Source organism: Manduca sexta, chromosome 23 (genome assembly GCF_014839805.1).
Source record: "Manduca sexta isolate Smith_Timp_Sample1 chromosome 23, JHU_Msex_v1.0, whole genome shotgun sequence".
Classification (NCBI taxonomy): Eukaryota; Metazoa; Arthropoda; class Insecta; order Lepidoptera; family Sphingidae; genus Manduca; species Manduca sexta.
Genome location: NC_051137.1, coordinates 10,852,623 through 10,877,607, shown reverse-complemented (window position 1 = coordinate 10,877,607; position 24,985 = coordinate 10,852,623). Strand labels below are relative to the sequence as shown.

Below are 24,985 nucleotides of genomic sequence, written 5' to 3'. Positions count from 1 at the left end.
TATATTCGCAAAAACCTGACCGACAGGTCTGTGAATTAACATTTGGTTTGAAAGAATTCACTTACACAATAGCAATTTAAAACAAAACCTATTTAACCGTGGAGCACCGCACACGATGGAATTATTATTATTATTTCTGTAGAATCTTTAAATTATTGACTCATTACTGTTAATGGATGAAATTAGCGAAGTGCTGCCGTATTTAAATGAAGGGTAGCTGCACTTTTCCTCACGATCTGGAGCTGAGACCACCGTCGGAGTCTTCGGTATTGTCTTGTTCATGTCTTACGTAATTAGTTTGACTTTAGCATAGAACATTTTAAATAACGTGTTACTGATTTACATTATTTTGCTGCGCTTTTAAATATTACGTATTTTAAATATCAGCTTCACGGCATCATATATCCATGTTTATTGTTTAACGGTAGTCTTTAAGTCAATCTCCTTTCAGATCATGACTAACTTTTAACATATCTGAAATGTTATGTACGCGTATACTTAATAATTTATAAAATGTGATACTATAAAAAAAATAGTTATCCACTAGTAAGCAACTATATTATTGCACAATATTTAAATTAAATATCCGTTTTCCTTGTTGTGTTTGAAACGTCAGCCCTGAGCCCTGTGTCACCACGTGGTGTGCAAAGCATGTATTCTCATAGAGACTTTATAGTCGTACTGAAGTAATTATAATTAACAGAAGGCTATGTAGCAAAATAAAAAACAAAGTATGTTATAATTCACTCTTTATCTAAAGTAATCTGTAATTAAAACAACTCTCGATTATTGTATTGATAAATTACAAAAGCAAACTTGGCTCGAACTACTTTTTATTTGCTTGACTCATACAAACGCATTAAGTAATGGACGCATAAAATCATCACAGGTTCAAAGCACTTGTGACGCACATCTGGTCTGGAGACAGAGTATTAACCACAGAATTATTGCGTAATAATCTAGCTAGGCAGATGTTCGAGCTGATTGCACTTGGTATAGTTAACAGGTGCTTTGCACACCACGTGGTGACACAGGGCTCAGGGCTGACGTTTCAAACACAACAAGGAAAACGGATATTTAATTTAAATAAATTGATCAAACGAAAATTTTTCTTATGCCTATATTTTATTATACAAATCATTCTAGCACGGCATATAAAACTCTACATAGACCAGTATTCGGCAGTAAAGTTCAAACATATCTTAAACTGTCACAACTTTAAAGTGACTAAGATTCCGAATTATATACGGAGCTGAATAGACTAGTAATATTATTTCTCGATATTTTATAACACCAAAAATCATAAACAATAAATTGACAGTAGAGAAATAAAGAATAAAAAGACGAAAGCTAACATTTCCTCCACTCCACTCCACTTTTGTGATCACCTTTAGTTAAAGAAGAGGAATGGATGATGTAAATACACACTAAATATTATTTTTAAAAACGAAATACATATATATTATTATATTAAGATTGTGGCAACCCTATTAAAGTCGAAGAAAACAGGATAAGCGAGTTGTTGCGATTTTATAGAGTAGACATTACATAATGACTCGAAACGTGATAATCACAGTGTCCTCATATGGACATGTTATAAAAACCTCGTTCATTTATCTTATTAAAGTAACAGTGTATTATTATATTAATAATTAGTTTAACATCACGGACGGGTTTCACGTCTTTAATTTTCAACAACTTGTTTGTTTCAAAGGATGTTTAAATATTCTGCAGTACTCTGGTAACTATTATTTTTAACACATCTGCACTCGTGTCTTATACTTTGCAATTTGTATCATCTGATAAGTATTATTGTATGCAACATTTATTGAATGTGCTTGTGTGAGGTCCCAACTTGACGTGGTTTGTTGTGTAGAGTTGATAGATTTTGTATTCAAATTATTCATTTGTAAAAAATACTGAATAATTTTTTTTAAACAAGTATTGTGTTTCGGTTAGCTTTGAATTGGGAAAGAATATTGAGCAGTACAGCTACCCTAAAAAAATTCAAATGTTTATAAATAAAAATGTTATGTGAATGTAATTTCTATTTTATTTATTTTTATATGATTTTAATTTATAGCAAATATTATATCGAGGCCATTCCCTTTAGTAAACAAAATATTTTTTTGCAAGGCAATTTATTAAGCTGACTTTGACACATGTAACAAATGAAGTGTTTATTTTAAAATAATACCTTCAATATGATAAATCGATAGGCAAGTTAGTTGGCGAGTGCGAGCGACGTCCAGGCGATTAGAAATAGATATTGAATCACGCAGGTGGCTTTCCTTGTAGAAAAGTTTTTGCACAGATATACATACACACTGGAGGCAGCTGCAGTCGTGAAAATTGCGAGCCCCTATGCTAGTGCCTCTTCCAGTCATAATCTAGGAATTAATAGACGATCGCTAACGACAAAATGGAAATGCACCGTGTGTTTGGTCAAATACAACGCAACGCAATTAACTATGGAAGTTAGATTTGCGAATCGACGTGGCGAACATACGGGCGCGTACACATGCCCCTTATGTACAGAAAACTGGCAACCGAAGAAAATACATCAGATGTACGTAATTAATTATAGTCTTGAAAATAACGACAAATATTATTGTTTTTCAAATAGACGGTAAATTAACATGGATGACACCATGTGTCTACACCCGCATAGAAATCTAATTACGTTCTTCTTTCTAAGTACCTCATCCAATTATTAACTGACACCTTTTGCAGTACGCTTTAAATAAAACAAAGTTTATTGCAAAATATTTTAAGATGTTCAATTTCTGCAGATTTAGCTTCCGGAATCTCTGTTTTATGATATTTGATATAACATATTTCAGAGGTTATTTGTATCAATTAATAACTTAGCTCATTTAAAGCACCTATTTTAATTATATTACATTCAACTGTGTTTTGTAGTTTGCTTTTTCTTTTTCCTTTAAAATGCTTGCTTGATTGAATCGTATTAACGATAGTGGATACTACATTTTGTTATTCCCCTTCCAATAATACAAACTGAACTTAAAAATATATTCCATTATAATGTTTACGTAGGAACTTAACACAGCGGTTTTAGTAATCCTATTTATCTGGTAATATAATTAATAAATGATGTAAAAAAGAACGGTAGATAAGTGAAATATGCTTTACATCAAGTCAAATCGCAGCAGCCATCGATAAATAGAGCAAATCAATGCAAAACATTGCAAGCTTTTGTGTGCGCCGCACATGCGCGCTCTTGGCTCACAAAACCGCTTTTCATTTGGTTTGAATCGCTTGTGCTCATTTTGTGCACACACGAGATGACTCATATACGATGAATATAGTACAACATCTCACAGACATGACAAAGGAATAGTTTAATACTGCTCTGATTTGTAGCAAATATCGTTTCTCAGGAATATTTTCAGATATCAGACTTGACATTTCATAAGGTCTTTTATACCTATTGTTTTACTTAAACTTTAAATTTCAGTGATGTTTATGTTGACAGCCCTTGCAATACGATAATGTATTAGCAGCTAATACAATTTTAGTAGCAAATTATTTCCATAATCTATATATGCTTTATCATAAAACTATGCTATTTATTATATTAAATACACTTTGCATCTTTTATTACCTCTCAGAGGACAGTACGCTTACCTTCAAAATAAACAGCATCTATTTAAATAACTAATCTTTGATCTAATTAGTACCGGGGTGAGTGTTGTCTGCGAAGAATTCTTTTCAGTGGAGATAAATGGAAGCTACGAGCGTCGTCCCGATCAATGGGGTATCGTGTGTCGGCCACCTGCGCTGCGCTGTGCTCAACTGCCTTTTGTCCCGAAGGCGCACGTATGCAACCAGATTGGAAGCTTACTTCCAGCAGTTACCAGCTATAATGAGGCGAGTATCCAATTGCCCTCTGGTACATCAAGTTAATAAAGTTATACTGGCCACTAGTTAATGTCAAAAACTCCTTTAAGTTGAAAGGAATAAAGATGTCTGTTGACGATGACAAGCGAATGTGGATTTGAATTACTTATCGTCTTATTATTATGGTCATCTTGAAAGTAGCACTAGTGAATGTCCATAAATCCTTCAAGCCAACTCCTATACTATTAATATAATATTCCCATAACAAAATTTAGCAATAATATCAAACAAAATTAAAAGTATTATATATTTTTTAAATTACCTTACCTAAGAAACGGTATAAAAAGTAACAATGCAAATTTCTAAATATCCAACGTGATATTAGAATTTAGCAAAAATGTGAAAGCATGATTCCACATTTAAAATTATACAAAGGCAATTACACCAAAATCTCATTGAAACCCAAACGCCGTAAATAACAAACATTGTATTACTTGGCATTCGACAATTGAGTCACAAATTCGTCAGATCTCACACGAAGATACGCGGCCCGACACCCGCTGACTCCTGAGAACGTCACTTATTAACGTAATATCGATACTCTAACTTTTATCGATCTAAATTGCACACAGCACGCCTGCGGTTTGCGTGGGAAATCAGACAAATTTTTGATGATTTAACTACGACCGATGCAGCACGTGCAATTTTTTGCTGGCAAGCTGCATTTTAAACAAATGTTTTGCGGTCGTCGTAACACAGACTTAATTTAGCTTATTTTTATATAAATTCAGTGCGTTTGTGCATTTTTATGATCAGTAATTATTAATACACTTAAAAGCTTCTAAATAGGTTATTACTGTAAATATAAGGATCACGTTCAAGTTCAGAAGAGTTACAACTTTGTGTGTTTCATGTTCCTAAACCCAATGAAGATCCAGTCAAAAACACACATCACTATGAGCGTACTCTATTACAGGGTCACCCTAATTCCCGTGATCGTGAGACCAAAGACAATAGCGATTATATCACAGTTAATAGCTACCATCAAATGGAAGGGGTGCCGGTCAGGGGCCGCCCTTATCTCTCCGGATTAGCTGACGGTAAGTCAACCTTCTACAGATAGTAACAGTATTGGCCATCTATTTGGAATTGGCTGTAATACTTCGTTGATTGCTTGAAGAATTAAGGGCAAAGAAAAGTAATTGCGGTCAAAATAATCTTCGTTTAGAGTCCAATATTTATAGCTAAATTCGTTTTAATAAAAAAGAATTAATATAAGGAAAAATCTTTTTCTTGCATACATAATTCATAATATATTAAATTACAGCTATAGATAAATACTAATCTGCAGCGAAATTATTAAATAAATGTATTTTACGGGCATAATAAACATCGACAATCTTTAAAGTAATAATTTGTATAATGTACTAGCTTTTGCCCGCGGCTCCGCCCGCGTTATAAAGTTTTTCGGGCTAAAGTTTTCCGTTATAAAAGTCACGCTATATATTTTACCGGGAGCCTATGTTCTTCCCAGGGTCTCAAACTGTCTCCATACCAAATTGTATCCTAATACGTTGGGTAGTTTTTGAGTTTAACACGTTCGGGCAGACCGATGCAGCGGGGGACTTTGTTTTATGATATATTTTTGTAGAACTCTTTAAGAGGAACAATCCCGTCATACATTATTGTTGCATAACTTTAACCGTTTACGCAGCGCACGCAACAGAGGCTCTCAAAACTAATAAATTGTCCCCGTTTTTGCATCATGTTTCATTACTGCTCCGCTCCTATTGGTTATAGCGTGACGATATATAACCTATAGCACTCCAGGAACAAAGGGCTATCCAACACAAAAATATTTTTTCAGTTCGAACCGGTAGTACCTGAGATTAGCGATTACTGCTCCGCTCCCATTGGGCATAGCGTGATGATATATATAGCCTATAGCATTCCAGGAACAAAGGGCTATCCAACACAAAAGAATTATTCAGTTCAAACTCCTAGTTTCTGAGATTAGCCATTACTGCTCTGCTCCTATTGGGTATAGCGTGATGATATATAGCCTATAGCACTCCACGAACAAAAGGCTATCCAACGCAAAAAGAATTTTTCGGTTTGGACCGGTAGTTCCTGAGATTAGCCATTACTGCTCCGCTCCTATTGGGTATAGCGTGATGATATATAGCCTATAGCACTCCACGAACAAAGGGCTATCCAATGCAAAAGAATTTTTCAGTTCGGACCGGTATTTCCTGACATTGTCATTACTGCTCCGCTCCTATCGGGTATAGCGTGATGATATATAGCCTATAGCACTCCACGAACATAGGGCTATCCAACGCAAAAAGAATTTTTCAGTTTGGACCGGTAGTTCCTGAGATTAGCGCGTTCAAACAAACAAACAAACAAACAAACAAACAAACAAACAAACAAACTCTTCAGCTTTATATAATAGTACCTATAGATAACATTTTACAGGTTCAAATAAAATATTTAATTTCATTTCATATTACATTATGAAATACTTTTTAATTATCATCCGTAACTAAACTTTAATTTAGAACCTAGAAGAAATATCAAAATTCAACCAGCAAAACCGTAATATACCAACAATGAGATCTCTTTGAGCGTATAAAAATGTACAACATATCCATCGCACATCCGCACATAAATTTAATCCTTACACATCATAAAATAAGATGTATTTTCGTATAACAATTTCTTTGTGCATTACGAGGGGGTCACCGAATGTATTGTGTTAATATCACAATATGGTGCTGTCAGTTAATTGGAATAGATTATGGGAATAAGGGAAGACCGTTCCTCATCGAGTGATCCCGAGGGATGCGCCCGCAATTGATGTTTTATATTTTTTTATCAAGTCATCGAGTGACAATGGCGTTTAGGCGGATTATCACAATATTTGGCGTAGGTCGTGTGTCGTGTCTGAAAATTAACACCAGCTGTGGTTTGTGAACAATAAAGTGATATTTATTTAAATATTCATGTAGAATGGTAGACATATCTCTATAAACAAAGGATTATGCATGTTTATCGCTTTAGACGGATACTTACCCTCAGATTAACGTTCGTAAAGCCTTGAATGGCGGTGCACAATATTGCTAAAGATTAAGAGCGGCGTTGATCAACTAACATCAGGAAGCATTTTAGCACTTCCGTAGATGGGTATACAACATCAAATTACTCATAAGTTTTTCTAGAAATGTAAATCCTATGTACCAATTTGTCTAGAGATTATAATGTCACTTGAACTATGCATTGACATCATTTCCACATTGACAAATTGACTAACCGTGTATCGTGAGACGTGACCCAGTGAGGAGCCCGCATGTCTGGAGTCTGCGGCACCAGACGGCTCGGCTCCTGAACGTGACTCACACCACTGACCACTCTCAACCCAATCATGCTGTCTCAAGTGACCATCAATTCTTGACTCATCGCCCGGCATGTCTCAGAAGCATTGCATCTCTTCAAGTATGTATTAACTTCACCGAAACAAATTAAATATATTTGCACAAATTCAACTCAATTATCTAAAAATAACTCACGCCTCAAAAATTCTACCCGTCGTTTTATATTCCGACGTAATTCGAGACCTACGTTGATATTATTTTTCATAAATGACCCCCTAATATAGGAATCATATCGCGAATTATAGTGTGAAAACATACATCGTAGCGGTTCGACATTTGGCAAAAAAGCAAATAAAAGATGTAACAAAACTAACAAAGCTTTGAAGATGCGCCATAAAAATTTGTTAATGCGTGTTCTTGTGTGCGCAACAGTGGAACTGCACAATGAGCGTGACGTACGTGACAATAGAACTATGCAATAGAGTCACCGGCGCGTGCGCACCCGCAGAAGCACACCTTGCGGAGTACGAATGCTTTACAAAGGTAAACTCCCAACTGTACAAGTTTGCTGAAAATTTGAATAATTCATATTAAATTAGATATATTTAATATTCCTTCGTCTAAACTAAATAGACTAGAATATATAGAATAATAACCAGTATAAAACACGCTAATAATAATGGTGGTATAACATTACCTACCTGAATTTAGGTTTCAGGTATTTATATCATTGTGCCAAACATCGCTAAAAAATAATCATTATCGTATTTGCAAGTGTGTCATAGGTATCTGGTTTACACTGTATAATGGACGCTAAGTACGTAACTTCCAGCGGTCTTTTTTAAAAACATAACAGTAACACCTACTCAGATATTATGCGGGTTTTTCACCATTTACCTTTACCGTTTCTAGGTGATATATATTTTCCGTAATATTAGTCTCTACCTACATTTGTGAACGGAAAACATCCTTATACATTTATGTCGTTATTTAATATTAAAATCTCATTGTGACCTCATTGCTTCAACCGCCGCGGTAGGAAATAAGCTAAACTCTCACATTGTTGCAATGTCCGAAAAAACGAGCTTATCGAATGAATAAAAACAACCCCAACAAAAATTCTATGCAGATCTTGAGCGGTCCATTGTGCATTTTTTCTTTCATATTTGATTTGTTGCTACCAAATAACGGATATGAAAAGCGTTCAAGGTACTTAATGTCCAGTAATTGGCGATCAATGAGGATCAGTGGGCACATTGTATTAAAGTATCGAATCGCTCCAGAGCCCATTGTCCGAGCAGGAATAAAAAAACACGAACAAAAAAATTAAGCCACACGACCACCCGTCAAGGGCCAACAATCAGTGGTCTGTCGATTTGTGACAGATTAAATTTTCATTTGGACATTTAGGTTAATCTACAGGGTGGCAATGAGTGTGGATAATCGATTATTTACTTAAATTAAAAAAATACAAAAAGCCTGTCTATTAAAAATAAATAATAATATATTTTGAAAAATGTAACGCATTTTTCAAACTTAGGTATATACCTAAGTTTGAAAAATGCGTTACATTTTTCAAACTTAGGTAATCAATATTGAATTTGAAACAAAATATTTATTACTTTCTTAGCGCTTTCTGCGCTTTTCGTAAAAAAACTTTATTTTAAGTACCTAAGTAATATTTTGATCTAGGCGTCGGAGGACAGCTAAAGAAATATTTTCATCTCTCCGTTCAAATAAAAAAACACATCAATATAAGGCCATTCACTTGTAAACTACAATCCCACAGTCAGACTTACAGATACAGTCAAACCTTAAACTTCTTCCTCTTGTGTCGGCGGTAAAAAACAATGTTGCTGGAGCAAAAACAATGTATTATAATTCACCTAACATATTTTTGGGAAATTGGCATACTAACCACATTAAATTATTTATTAATTAAGCAATATATTCCAGATAACCTATAAAAGTAACGTTTAGGCAATAGTTATAAAAATAAATCTCTGTTCATCTCAAAATAATCATGCAAATCACTCAAAGTATTTTATACTAAGTTATTTTTTAAGATGTGCCTTAGATTAGTCACCTTGATTATTTATGTTAACTACATATATACATACATAGAGATAAGTAGTCTAAACACAGCTGAAAAATAAGTAAAAACAAGGTGTTCCCCAACGGAATCCTCTGTTTTAAATTCAGTGCAGGAGCTCCCGATGCGTAACCGGGCGAATCCCACGCACTCTGAATAAGAAATATGAGCTGAACGGATACTACTATTATCAAAACATTATTACAACACTCCAAACGCGCCCTTCGATGTTAAAATTAAACAACAATTGCCTTTAATATTCGCTTACCAGTACCCTTGTGTGGTTTTATAAAAAATCTGTCAATCTGCCGTAGATCAATCATGCTTGGTGAATAGGCCAGGGGAGTGCGCCGCCGCCACAATCAAACTTAGCAGATAATAAAAGGCAGTCTATATTTACGTAAACGCATCGGTTTGATGTCCAATATTGCTTACATGGAGCCGACACTGATTTGCGCATTGTTCGTTTTGTAGGAGTGTCGAAGTCGACATGTCTTGCCTCTTGGCCGACTGACATTTGATTTTGACTCACAGGTGTTTTCAAATCTTCTTAAAAAATAAAAGGATAAGTTCAATACTATTGAGAAAAGTAAAGATTATTTATTTTGGCCAGAGAAAATTATAACGGACAATGAAAAGGTACAAAAGTTGAACACCGAATAGCATAAAGCCTGGGAGGTACCACATGAACTCTGCTGTGTTGTGCTAAATAATAAATAGCGTAAATCCAGGAAATGAGTATGTAAACCTAAAGCCACCTAATTAGTGATCACTACCGAAAACGTTCATTGACAATTCCCGTGGAATCGTGGATGCATTTCGAACATTACTGTAGTTGTATGTTGGAGACCCTCAGCAATATATAAAATTATTTTACATGACTTTTTATGGGAACTAGCTGAAACACCTGTTATACATAATTCGACCACTTATGTACTTGTATATTTTATTTTATCATTATACTTAACACAAAATAGGACTACCAATTAGCATAAAACCCATCAACACACACCAGTTTTTTAAGCACAACGCGACCACGCGTCTCCAACCATAACCTGGCGAACAAGAAAACTCACTCGTGTCCGGAGATCCACGCGGCTGGGCCCACGTGCGGGCGCCGGGCACGCTCCGACGCGCCCACGTGCCCAGCACGCGCATTACAGGTACGCGTGCGCAAGATACCAAGGGGCTGTGACCCTACGGTGAGTGCGACCGATAGGAGCAGATAGAGCTTTATAACAATTACTAAGTTTTTTTAAAAAAGGAAAGAAAGAAAAAAAGGATTTTCTTTTTTCTTTAAAATTTTTTTACGCTAAGAAATACATCATATTTATTAATTAGCGGTGCTCGCTACTTCGTCTGCAGAGACTTAAATGTATGTACTTTATACGTAATAATATAGGACAAATGTAATGCAACAGAGCGCCTGCGTAGTAGCATGAGATTGCTAACCAAACAAAAAATAATATGTTTTGATCGGTTAATTTTGGTGAAATAATAATTTTGTACCTAACCCCGGGGGATATTTTTTAAAACAAAATTAAATAACCACTATTGATTATCGACAACTTGTCGCAGAAACAATCATAAACAATAAAACAAATAAACTGACAAACATATAAAAATTTAAGTTTTTCTACGTTCGATTCCCTATTCCTCGCTTCTTTTGTCCAAAAATAATTAATTTACAGACACAGTATGTAGGTAAACCTACTATTTTTTAATATGTATTATAATAAAATATATTTTTGACGGGTCATTTAATGAATACTATAACATGTAATCCCATATTGTTAGACATTATAGCCGTGATTTCTGATAGCGATGTGATGACGTGATAATATAGAACGATGGTAATTTAGTGATTATACGAAATTGATTGTAATCAAAAAACATCGGCTGTCCGTCCCGGTATGTATATGCTAGGAGTACACAATTGTGTTATTGTACTTAAATTCATGAAACCGCTAACAAGATTAATGGCTTCTAAATTAAACTATTTTACGGATTCTATCGCGGTTTTAATACCCTTATTTTCTCCCGAAGGGAAGTTTGGGAAAAAAGTAAAATATTAAAACCGCGATAAAATCCGAAAATAGTTTAATTTAAATGTCTAACATTCGCGTAAACATAAGAAATCATTAATTGCTTCTTTCACAACTTTTGATTAAATTCTACTATTCCACTCACAGTAAATTCTACTACTTGTCACATAAATGTATAAGTCAACTAAATACAAAATTCTGACTCTAATCTATGTTCAAAATAAATGGTAATAAAATGCGTACTATCTACCTTAAGTTTTAATACTATAGCTGTCAAATAAATTTTACTTGTTACTTGTGAGCCTATAAAAACTAATATGATAATATTTCTGTAAAAGTCTTTAAAACAATCTAATTATCTAGTGGCAAAATAAACCTCATATTTATACCAGTCATAGTAACATACTAAAGGTATATTCCTGTAGTGGTAGATGGAGGAGTAGGTACATTGGAACTAGCGCACTAGTCTTTTAAGAAGAAAAGAATCCATTCATGCATGGCATTTATAACAGCACGATGAAGAAATAAAAGGAATTGTTAGTTTACTGTCAGGACGTTTAAGATATCATGCATGTGCATGTCGCATGATCCTATAGGGCTTTACACATATATAGACTGCAGTATATGTCCTGATTATAATTATCAAAATTCCACAACAGATAATTTAGTAATTTAAATTATTATTAATAAGAATTATACAAATCGTATCGTTATAATTATTTTAATAGCATTAAAATAATTATTAAAAACTATCAATCACTATCATATCTGTATTTTTATCGTTATTTATTAATTAATGAAACCATTATACATATCTGTCTGCTGTTTCAACTCTATGAAATTGTGATAGTGAGGATTAGTAATATTTATCGATATTGGAGAAATATTGACAGTAACTTGTAAATATTAATACACCAATATGATTTAACAAGATGTCGTTTGTCCTAAAATATGAAATAGCCGTATTTATCATTTATAACTGAAACAAAAGGGTAAGTATAATATTTGTAACATCTAAACAAGCAATGGCCCTATGTTACTTAGATTTATTTTATTATATTTAAGCATTTTTATGTTCGGCAATTACTTCTGCTTTACTTACCTTGTACACAAAGAATAATTATAATCAATGTGGATCACAATCTCCCTTAATCCAGTACTTTATATACTACAAAGTAACTTTTATTTACCAACAAATTAATTATCTATAAAACAATACAGTCAACTTTATTTACTCTGCAAATTCTTTAGATAAGCCATAGATAGAGAAATCATACATTTTCATTTAGATTAAGTTTCCAGTTAATAAAGTTGTGTAGCGCGTTATTACCAAAACTTACTGATTTATTGATAAATGTTGATTGATAAACGACGAATGTAAAAATATACCTTGTAGGTATACTTTAAATAAAACAGGAAAGAACATACGCGTGCCATTAGGCAAATAAGCGGGTGCGGAGTACACGACTAAAATTAAAAAGCTACGCGTGTTCGAGATAGCGGCTAGACTATTTTTTGCAAGTTTGTAAAGCTGTGTTGCATAATATGAAGATATTTTATAGTTTATTCCATATTGATCTTAAAACTTGGTTAAGTTTTTGCAGAATATAAAATTTTGTTTATTTTTGTAATTTTGTTTAGATTCATAGTGTATACCTTATAATAATTGATTTGCGTTTTTTACTTCAGTACTTCTTTTCCATTAGGTACATTTCGAACTAGAATCTTTTAAACGTTTATAATTTTGTTTGTTAATTTGTAAGGATATGCGAGACAAGATTTAAACTTAGTGCACTTAGTCCTGAGTTGTAGCAACCTATATTAAATTGTTACAGGTATCTAAAAGAGATAAACGTAAGATAATCGCAGCTTATCAAGTACTAACGCATGCAATATTATCGCAGACAAAAGAAGTCAACAACAACAACAAAAAATTTTGTTCCGTTATTAAATAATATTATCTGATAGTCTACACCGAAAAGTAGCCGGAGGCTCCATTCATTTATATTCCATATTTATAAAGGCGATAAGAGTCATTATCGCATTTATAAGTCTGTTACGCTTTCATGGCTGAACTAATAATCCGATTTCAATGAAATTTGGTATGAAGACATTTTAAGACCCCGGAGAAGCACATAGGCTACTTTTTATCCTGATGAATGAATAAGGGAACTTTTATCCCGGAAAAATCTTTTACGCGCACGGAGCTGCTGCCAAAGGCCAGCAAAATTTAATTTGCTTTAAGTTTTTTGCAGATGTTTGGGGAGCAATGACTTTTAATATCAAAAATTCTTGTTGAGAAGGAATTGCGCGCGGGGATCGGACAGTGACATTTAGTCACAGAAGTGGTCCCCCTACATTACGAAAGAGCAGAATTATTTATGTATCGCGAACTCTAAAAATGTCTTCAAAAAGTGCAAAAGCCCAAGTCAGCTTCACTCATCTTCTACACCTTCTGTTAGTGACCACCTCATATCTAACCCCTGGTTAAGATACTTGCCGAGAACAGACAAATAACCACGAATACGAGTCTTATTTGGATGCATTCGTTACTCGGAATTCATAGTCATATTCGTGCACGGCTCATTCGGCAAGTAATTGGTGATTTATTCACTAATAGTCAGTCTAAATGCAGCATAAAAAAATACCTACGCGAAACTTTCTCTGGCCAAAAATATATTGACTATATTACAACTACACGTGCCGTATAGTCTTATTTTGCTACAAAAAACTTGTGCATAATTAATTTTTAAATTACATACGAATTACTTTTTCCAACATATAGTTAGAACCCTTGCACCCGACGCAATAGACGGGACCAAAATAGGATTTAATGAGTGTTTACGAGCCGTCGCATCGGCACCAGTAATCGCGATGTCAGCCGTGCACTTTATTACCACGACTAATGTCCCCTCTAGCACCGCCATCTTATATTTGATACATTGCAATAATATTAGTGTAATGGTTTACTTGGTAGTTTTAATAAAAATGACTTATACAATATTTTAAAACTAAGTTGAATCCTGAAATTTTAAATGATTCCTAAATGAACTTTAAAGGACTGTTTGTGTTTGTTGTGTGGACACAAGTTTTAAATGATTTTTATTTGACAGTTATCGTATTGAACAGCTAGTTTAGATAGTACTCAGATTTTTACCATTTATTTTGGAGCACAGATTAGTGAATTTTTTATATATTTATGTGACTTATAGCATTTAGTCAGCCGTTGTGAAACAGGCCTTTTAAGTCGCACTTTAGCTTGTTTTATAAACAATTATTCACAGAATGATTGTATTAAGTTTAGATGATATAGTTACAAAGTTAAGTAACAGAATTACTACATTTTGCGATCGAAGACGACTTTTAACACACTGGCTAATTCCGAGAAAATTCGCAACGGACGCGCAGCGAACACGCCGCGAGTGCGCAACATCTCCACTTTACTGATGTCAATTTGTACACTCTCGTACAAGCCTTTTCTTCAATTAAATTATATATGTTATATGTATGTGTTTCGTCGTAATAATTTTTTTATCAGATGCAATTTGTATAATGTAGTCCTTGAGATTCACTATAGGAAAAAAGCACCATTCGTTTGCAAAATAACACGTAGACATTTTTTATTCTTTGGTAAAATATTACACATAATCGCTCTATATCAATCGATTCGTTAAAAATGGCTTCTACCAAATTCGTCGCTGTACTTACTTTCGCATTTGTTTTCTGCGTCTTCAAATTAATTAAGCTAAGAGCAAGCTTCTTTGTCGGAATCAATTCTAATTGTCCAAGATGCTTTGCGAGCCCGCAGCATGTTCGCTGCGCACCGTGACCAGGGCTAATTCGCTGCGCAATGAAATAGCTTGCAATCTGCCATTGCTATAAGTCTATACTGTTATTAAATTATTTCAATTTCCTTACGTAATTAACAAAAAAAAACTATCATGTAATGCCCACGTACAAAACAACAGAAGAAGATTTGTTTTTTATATCACAGAGACCATGAATTCAAATAATTTTTATAAAATTTAGAAGTGGCCAACCACAATCATTAATTGTAAATTTATACAAAAAAGAAGCATTCCAGTAAATACATGTTTAATATTATTGCAAACAAATGATTTGTTAAATCGCATAAATAACATCTAACAAAAGACGGCTCGTGTCGTCCGTGCATAGAAACTGACCACACATAGATCACAAGTATGTTTACAATAGCATCAGCTCATTTCCTCGTTCCGCTGACCAGGGGAGCTTGATTGATCATTGATTCCAAAGAATACATTTCTAATTTTTAATCCGGAAATACGTTTAAACTTCCCCTACTAAATACGTACACATTTACGACATCAATAAGTTTTTACCGTTGGACAAAATATGATATGACGATAATAACCATAACCGTAGATCTCTGAAATACAAATATTGTTCTAATAACAATAAACATAAAGTATTTGCAGCCACACTCTTACCCCTTTCCCACCGCTCTAATTTTACTAATGCGTTCGTTTAACAATAGGGTCAATAAGTATCAAGTTTAATAAACGCACCATAACATTGTTTAACGTTTTATAACTACAAATTACATTGAAAATGTTATTTAAGTAACCAATTAAAACAAATTAAAGTTAATCTGTAAGTATATTTTTTATAATATAAAAATACATGTCTTGTAACATAAGTAAGCGAACGCAAGAAAACTGCGAAGAAAAAAGAGATTTGTCTATTTTGGCAAATATCGCTTTAAGAGCTCTATATATAATTTTGTTTAATTTTGAAGAAGTAAACATATGTTAAGTAATCATTAGTAAGTATGCTATTCATTCGTTGCTAGAGAAAATAAATTTATAACTAAAAAAATAGAAACCAAAATGGCACGCGCCTATTCGCATCACATTCGCAACGAAATCTGTTCACATGCTGTCCGCTGTCACAATCGAAGCTAATTGCGCATAATGAGCTACCCAACAAACGCAATAAGTTTTTTGCCATTATTTATGTTTTGCGAACGCCCCGACGTTCAGCCACCCTTCTCCGACGGGTTGAAATAAAATTTAATGGTCCACCGCATCTATTTTGAGTTTTAGAATTAAATGCATCAATGTGAAATATCGGATTTCCGGATTTGGCATTAGGTTTACAATAAAACGATCATTAGCTTACGCATTTATAGATATATTTTTTATTTGTTGTAAAATTGTATTTTATTTACCTTTACAGCTTTTATTAAAATAGTGTAATATTAGACTCATCGCAGTTTTCAGCTCTTACGTGTGTTTTTAGAAGCAAATGAAGAAAACAAAAGAGCTGGCATATATTTCTAACCCTCTTCTATCGCTTTGATGAAACAATGAATGTAATCATAACATTCACACGGTCATTTACAAATGAACTTTCCATTGATGATGTCAATTAATTAGAAACCGCCAACCAAGGTGCGTTCCCACGTTATGATATCTGTAAATCACGCAACATCTTTATTCGTTTATTAGATTTCCCCCATCATTGGCCGTTCGTACCCCGTCTGCATTGTTTTTGGGGTTAGCGTGAAATGGGCAGTACAATAATTATTTTGTGGGTAGTCTATAAAATATTGTTTTATGATAATATGGGAATTTTTGAAAAACGAGTAAAATAATATAGATCGCCTTAATGACTTAGAAATATGTTTAACAGTAGTTTATTTTCATTATTACCTACATTATCATTTTAATGAAATACGTTTTGAGCTTAGATTCATTGTTTTCAATTAATTTCATTACCCCATTATTATATTTATAAACTTTAAAACCGACTCTGTCAAGCTTCACGTTACTTTTTATTTCTTTTTTAAACCCGATAGTTCCCATTGAGTACCATAGAAGTTCAAACAATAAATATCAATTTAACGCTATCCCTACACAATAGCTCCAAAATATGTGACACAAAGCAATTAGTATAATACAGTTGTAAATCAATGTTGACTTTAGACGTGTTCGCATAATTACGCGGAAATGTTGCGATGAGCCCATGTTTATGCTAAATAAGCCGTTTTTGATCGTTCCAATGAATTAAATATGAAAGGGTGACGAGAATTTACGAAACACTGAAGTATTTTAAGTTTATTTTATTTGAACAATGTGCACTATTTTGAATATTTTCTTCGTGTCTTGTGTCAGAAAAACATCTCATTTTAAGATGCCTCTGGTGACAAAATAAACTTCATTAACAGCTTCCTGACAATGTTATATTGATATAATATGAATAAAATATACAAATAATTGCAAGCTTTACAATATTTAAGTACTTTACACGTTTTAAACCGATTTCGTAAATATAAAACAGCTGCTGGACAAACTTCCGGTCATCTAAGCTAACGTAAAACAAACTATAAAGATGCATTGTTCGATGAATATTAAAAAAACAAAGAAACAGTTGTAGATAGTCGCGTGCTGCATTTAAAACATCGGCGGCAGTGGGGGTGTCCGTCGTCATGGCTGCGGCGCGGCGCACGCGCACCCGCATCGCAGATAACGGACGAACATAAATTTAAGTAACGCACACCTATACACCTTTCACAACTTTTATACGAATTTTCACCTTGTAGCATTATCATTTTCAACTTTTCATGGAACACTGTGAATAACATTAATTCATTGTGAGATTAAAGTATCTGAGCTTTTTATTTAAATATACGGAGAATTGTTTTTTTTTGTTTTGGTAATGAATACACTCAGAATATTTGAGTAAATTCTTGCATCCACTGAGCTTTTATCTAGAAGAAATACATAACGGTGACTATTTCAACATATTATAAACTAATTGAAGGTGCAGTATTGTAGCTACAAAAACCTAGGAGTGATGGATTAGATTTTTACAAATCTAATGCTTTTTTCCATATTTCAAAGTAATGAATAATTAATCAACCTTATGACATAACTCTAAGGTTGACATCATAATACAATTAGTTGCTCGAACAGCCGGCAAAGCTGAGACCAAAATGGATTGCGCATTTCACAAGCACCGCATTAGTTATGCTTCGTACCCAACAATTGCCAATACGAGGTAAATCATAAACGTATTGGACAGTGACAGTTGCGCGGGGGCGTTATTTGTAGAGTTGGAGTCCCGAAAATAGTTGTTTGATTAACTCTCTTTCATGTCGGTGTTCGTCGGAACGCGATTGTCTGCGGATTTGTTTAATTTGTCCCTTTGTTTGAGCGCCGTTCGTGTGGAAGCGCTTATGTGGGGTGTGGGAGATATGGAGATCTCATATCAGCTGTGAAGGGTTATCTCGGTGTCAACGGCAGATCGTGACCTGCGCTTGATTTTGAACTGATTAAATGCACTACAAAATTGATATGTAGATATATGTATTCAAATTTCAGAAATATTTAAAGAAGGTCGTGTCAGCTGTTTATTTATACGGATTTGTTTTCCCCGCAGACGTATTAAAACTAAGTTAGAAAATCACTTAAATCTATGGGTTTATCTCTCCTATTTATTTACGCGCCGTTTATATAATGTCCGATGTTTCGTTTGTCGTCAGTTTAATTTTAAGCCTGCAAGGATTTCCTGATCTTAAGCAAAAACGTAAAAACAATAATGTTATTAACGTCGCGTCGGTACAAGTTTAAGTATAAATTAGTTTTAAGCTTAAAGTCGAAGTCCTTTGCGTATCAACTATCTGATTCAGATCGCTAATATTTCCTTAATGAATATCTCTCTTCAAAAAGAATGGGATATAAAATTTGTAAAGGCACTAAAATACAAGTGTAAACATTTAATATTAGTGCTGCGCTACACCCTATTGCTGATGGCATCTACTTCGAGAAATCTATTTTGTCTACTATTCTGCAGGATTAATAAGTTTTCACATTTCTGGCAGAAATCTTATCTCGTCTTATGATTACCGCAATAACTAACGGCGACAAATTAATCAAAACTATACCTATTTTGTAGTTCTTTGTGATTGTTTTTAAATATCTAGTATATTAAGTATAAGAAAAAAGAACCTTTGAATACAGTGTCAACATCTTTAATTAATAAATAAAATGTTTCAACTTTGTTAAAATTTTACGTAATTGCCGCTTTTTCGTTATATTTATGGAAATGGCTTAAAATTATTTAGGTTCCTTTTTATGTTATAACGTTGATATAAAATCCCGTAAGAAAATAGGATAAAAATAAGCCTTATTGTGACTACTATAACTCTATGTATGTAATTATTGTAAGTAAAAGGACTTTGTCATTAACCTTTACAATACAAACTTGTCAAAGATAAGCAACCCGTACCAAACCAAGCACTTGCAAATGCCACATTTTGACTGAAGCATAAAGCCAAGGGTCGCTCTAAAGTGACGTCAGAATAAGTAACTTCCCTGTATACAACAATTTAGACAGCCCTTAAGTTTCGACTTCCCGGGTAAATTATACAAAGATAAATGTCTCCTCCAAAACTCTAGTTTTTTATGCATTAAAGGCAGACAAATCAGACATAACTTGACTTTTATTTCGATTACCGTAAATATACTGATGCCCAATAGAATTAGCCATATATACCTACATAAATATTGCAATACAACAAGCCCGTTTTCTTTTTAAAGTTAAAAGCTTAAAACAAAAGAATCTCTTACGTCAAAGATGTTCTGCCAGCGAATTGTTTTCAATTTCGCGAATTGGCGACTTCCGTAGGGCCGGCTTGGGGGACGCAAATTGCTCTTAGACGCAATGAGTGCTTCCATTTGGGCGTCAATTGATGACGAAGGCGAGAACGGAAGGGGATTGCCTCAATAGCCAATTGGTCGGCCAATACTAACGGGCTTGCAATTTCTCACTATTACTAAGTATATGTTTATGAATATATTTTATTTCAACTGAAAAATCACAATCTGGCAAAATCTTAGATACCGGTACAGTAAGCAAGGGATTCTAAGATGTTAATCCAGATTTAAACCGGAGACGGTAGCTGTGATGGATTATAGATTATAAGTAACAAAGAGATTATGAAATTTTATAATTTGTTCTCAGCAAGAATGTTACTACTATTTTGGTAGCATCGTTGTAATATTATAAGCGATATCCAATATATATTCCGTGATAAAATTTTCTTGTTTTTAGCATAAAACAAGTTTATATCCAAAGAAAAAAAGGTAAAAGACAACTCCAGTATTATTAAAGAATAGTGAAACGGACCACGGTTTGTAATATGCCTTTATAAACCACGGACCGGGGGGATTAGAATACATCTTAAGAGGTCCTCTATCACGATGCCGCTTGGATCGAAATATTATTATCTACTTATAATAAAATTAAACGACAACAAACACAATTAAATGAAGAGCATTGCATTTTTACCACAGAATGCTGTAGCAAGCGTACGTATATGGCTTTATTGAAAAAACAAACCTTGTTTTAGTTCTTACTATCCACGAGCACTACCAATAACAACACAAGTCCACCATCCTAAATCATGCACTGAACATAACTAACTAATCGTTCAGCAAATTCGCCTAATGAGTAAACATTATGTAAACGCTTCATTAAAGAAAATTACACAAAAATCTCCTAAATCTACATAATTATCTACGATGTCTGATAATATAATATTATCTCTTGTTAAAGTATTTACTTATAGCTGAATTTATGATATTAAGTATATTATGAACAATCCACGTGGGCTTCTGTCTGAATGATATTTTAAAGCAACATAAAATAAAAATAATATGAATATTATTATATAGTACTATTATGAAATACTAGATATCAATATAATTTTCCTAAAATGACTAACATTTTCTCAGTTTTCGTACTTGTCATTTCAAAATCACTAGAAAGTAAAAATAAACTTTGGTATATTTTTTAAATATCCCTCTCAGAAACTCATCGGTATAGTAAAGATGAATCAATATAGCTGAGCTGATAATCTGAAAGCTGAGCTCTTTTAAGAAGATTAAATTCGGCTACGCATAAAAATTACTACTTGACTGGTTAGCGGAAAAGTTCTACAAAAATAGCGGATTCATAGATTAGGAAGTAACTGGGCGTATAATCACTATCGCCGCCTAACTTTAAGAAGATTATAAAGGTAAGTTAAGTAAGAAATTTGCACCATTCCATTTAACGTCATCAATAACATTTGTTTTTTTTTTATTTTATATATTTGTAATCAATTATAATAAATATATAAAAAGATAACTTGCTGGTTTGTTTTATATCCCTTCGAATAGCATCCACCGTATACAAGGTGTTACAACCCGTCTTAGTGGTCCAGGTAACTGAGTCATGTTCCGGGATCAGCCTGTGTATATCCGGTTCCAACAGGCCGACATAATTGTGTCAAACAACAAATAATTTTACTTATTTGACAAATATTTTTTATTCACATTCAGGGTTACACTTAGACTCAAGTTCTTATATTATGAGTGCCATTCAGTACATAACCACACGCTTTCAATGTTAAAATCATACTTAAGTCAGATGTACGGATTACAGTATAATTGAGTCGAATACAATGAGTGCACAGAACGCCAGACCTAGTACGTAGTACATATATATCGATGGGTAATCATCTCACGTCAGTTTATCATTCTATTGGATCCCACTCCACTTACCATAAGATACAGTAGGGACACTGTCGTGCACATGCAAGAAAAAGTTCATAATTAATGAAATAATGAAAGATAACAACATAAATAAATTATAAAATTATATTACTATCATCTATTATTTCCTTTATTTTTCCCAAATTCTTATCTGTGGATTATGTGTGGATTACTAATAAAAGTTTACAATGAAACAGTTTTTTAATTAATGAACATTTTTAATACCCATTAATGATGAAGATGGAAGTCATGATATGAAGTGAATCATAGTTACCGAAAGTGCTCAATAAACAATTGTAATACTAAAACTTTAAATTATTAATCATGACATTCCACTGCGAATTGCGATCAGCTGACTGATATTTAGATATCAATTTGTCAGCGAAAGTAATGCCTAGTAACGCACCGGCTCTATAATACAGGAACACAGCATTTCACACTGCTGCGTGATGACAGAGATACAGTAAGTATGCGGTGAATCTAGACCAACTCTCATGCGAGATAATCATTGTCTCGATTTTTTATAACACAAATATTTCCTACTAGCTTTTGCTTGCGGCTCTGCCGTGTGAAAGAGTTGTTCCGGAATAAAAGTACCGCTTTATATCTTTATATCCGGGATAAATGGAGCTCTCAGAACTAAATCAGCTTTCTATTAGTGTAAAAAATTTCAAAATCGGTTTAGAAGTTCCTGTGATTTACGCGTTATAAAAGTAAAAAGACGTTAAAGTCCTATACCATTTTTTTATAACCATACAGAAGCGTAATATAATTATACTAGATTAGCATTTACTTAATAACTACATAAAATTGAATTATAATAGAATGAATCCTTCTTTTTGAAACTGCTATTGGAGGTTAAATGAAGAGGTTCCCACGGCCACGCCCTAAAAATAAAATATGAAGGAATGAATAAACCCCATTTGTAGTGAGGACCATCCACGAACCATACGTAAGCCGCGACTATCGATTTTACTTGCAGATTTAAACAACACAGACATCTTCATATCTCAGACAAGCCATCTTTCTGCGTATTTCCATAAATAACCAATTAAACATAATGCGAATCAGTAGCATTAATTGTGTAGTTTTATAATTTTTTCTTGACCGTAATGTAGAGTCAGGGAACGTGGCGTAACGTGCGCGCCCGCATCTTTCACCCTCTTCCATATGATTGTACATACCTATATACAATATATCTTTGGTTTTGCAGTTGTAAAATGTACGTTTATTTAAATTAATGCTTGCTATGCCAACTACTTTTACGCAAATTATGCTACGTTCAAATATCATAACCGATTACCGAAAAATGCCCAAACACGAGCAACAGCACTAATATGTGTGGCTGTATTTGTGTGTATATGTAGTGCTATATTACAAAGTGATCCAATGCGAAGTCCCAAAGTAACAGTCAAATATTGAGTTGAGTTACGACTAGTGTGGACGGTGATAACCGTTTGTTTGCCAGAATGATACACGTCATGAGCCGATCTTAACAAAATTAACAACTTAGCAATCAACTAGAGATATCAATTACATAATATATTATAATATATAGTATTTTTATGACCGATGTGTAGTATGCATTAAAAATGTTTTAATAATTAAATAAAAACTGATTAGTTTGACAAATTCTTTCCAAAGATACTAAAAATTAGAAACACAGTATAAATGCACCAACGATTATTTAAGTTCTAATTCTTTGACTTCCTATAGTTTAAACTGTTACCTACAAGGTGTAGGTAACAGTTTATCATTATTATTATATAATTTATCGAGTTCGTGTTCTGATACGTTGCACCAGTTGGCCCCGTCTTCTCTGAGCTTATCCGATACACAGTGATAGTGTTCGGCACGGCTCGGATGTTACAATATCTGAACGCAGCATAACTTAGAAATACTTAAGCACGCCGCTATAAGCAAAGTGTTATACGTTGACTAAGCTACTATTTTTCTCAGTAGGCCAGTAACGTAAAAGTATTTTCATTTTTATAAAATTACTTGGTGTTTGCTCACTTGCTTCACCCGTCTGAAAAGCCTATCCCGTAGCAAAAGTCCTAAAACACTGTAACGATGCATAGCGCCATCTTTAAGTCGCCAGTGACATCTATTTAAAAATGTGATTATAAATTCCATTATTTTCCATGGCAACAAATTACCGAGATAAAAAATTGGTCTAAACGTATGCCAATTTTTTTTTCAATCCGTTAAGTTGGTTCTCAGTCCACTTCTAACAAACATCCAAACATTTTCATAAACTTTGGCATTAAAATAGTGATAAGCAAGATTGATAAGAAGTAAGATAATATTCCTAACAGAAGTTTCATTGAACAAATATTATGATGAGTTGATTTCATGTCTTTGACGCATTTTAACGAAATATCGGCACCAATCAATTGATAAAAACATAGAGTAATATATGAGAATGATAAATAAAAGTTGCAAAATATGTCGCCTATAAATTGAATAGGCCCAAAAAGTAAAGTACCCAATGGATATGAAAAACAATATTTTCATTTATACGATCGATGGACAGATTTTTTTCATATAAGTACGTACACGGTACGTATACGTTTTACGTACACGGTCAATTGTCCTCACTGCACCTGATGATAAACGGAAAGAGATCTAGATAGTGTCGACTGCTAGAGATGATTATTCCTCGTCAATCAACACATGCCGGCCTAGTTTTAGCCGGATATACACAAACTGGTATACCTGGGCCACTATGACGGGTTTTAACACCTTATAGCGGATACAAAATATACATAACTAGCAAAACTTTTATAGCTACACTATTGAGGGCATCTTAAATCAGAATTTACAATTCTGTTTGTTGGTTGGTTTGTTACACAAACCTACTCAATTTGCCATTATAAGTACATGCACTACGAAGTGTATAGTCAAAACAAATTACCTTTATACATATATTATTTCGGGTGTTATTAAAAAAAACGCACTACACATAGTACTTATTTGATTAAGTAATATTTTTTATTCAAATACAGGTTTACACTTAGACTCGAGTTCATA

General features: G+C 33.6%; 1 protein-coding gene across 2 annotated transcripts in view; it reads right to left on the bottom strand.

The window, feature by feature from the left end:
• The window catches only part of LOC115451631 (meiotic recombination protein SPO11), a 37,648-nt gene extending 16,775 nt beyond the window's left edge, over positions 1-20,873 (bottom strand). For both annotated transcript variants that reach the window (XM_037442027.1, XM_037442029.1), the window contains exon 1: positions 20,757-20,873. The gene's annotated coding sequence lies outside the window, so the exon portion shown is untranslated. The remainder of the gene's footprint in view (positions 1-20,756) is intronic.
• Positions 20,874-24,985: the final 4,112 nt, after the last annotated feature.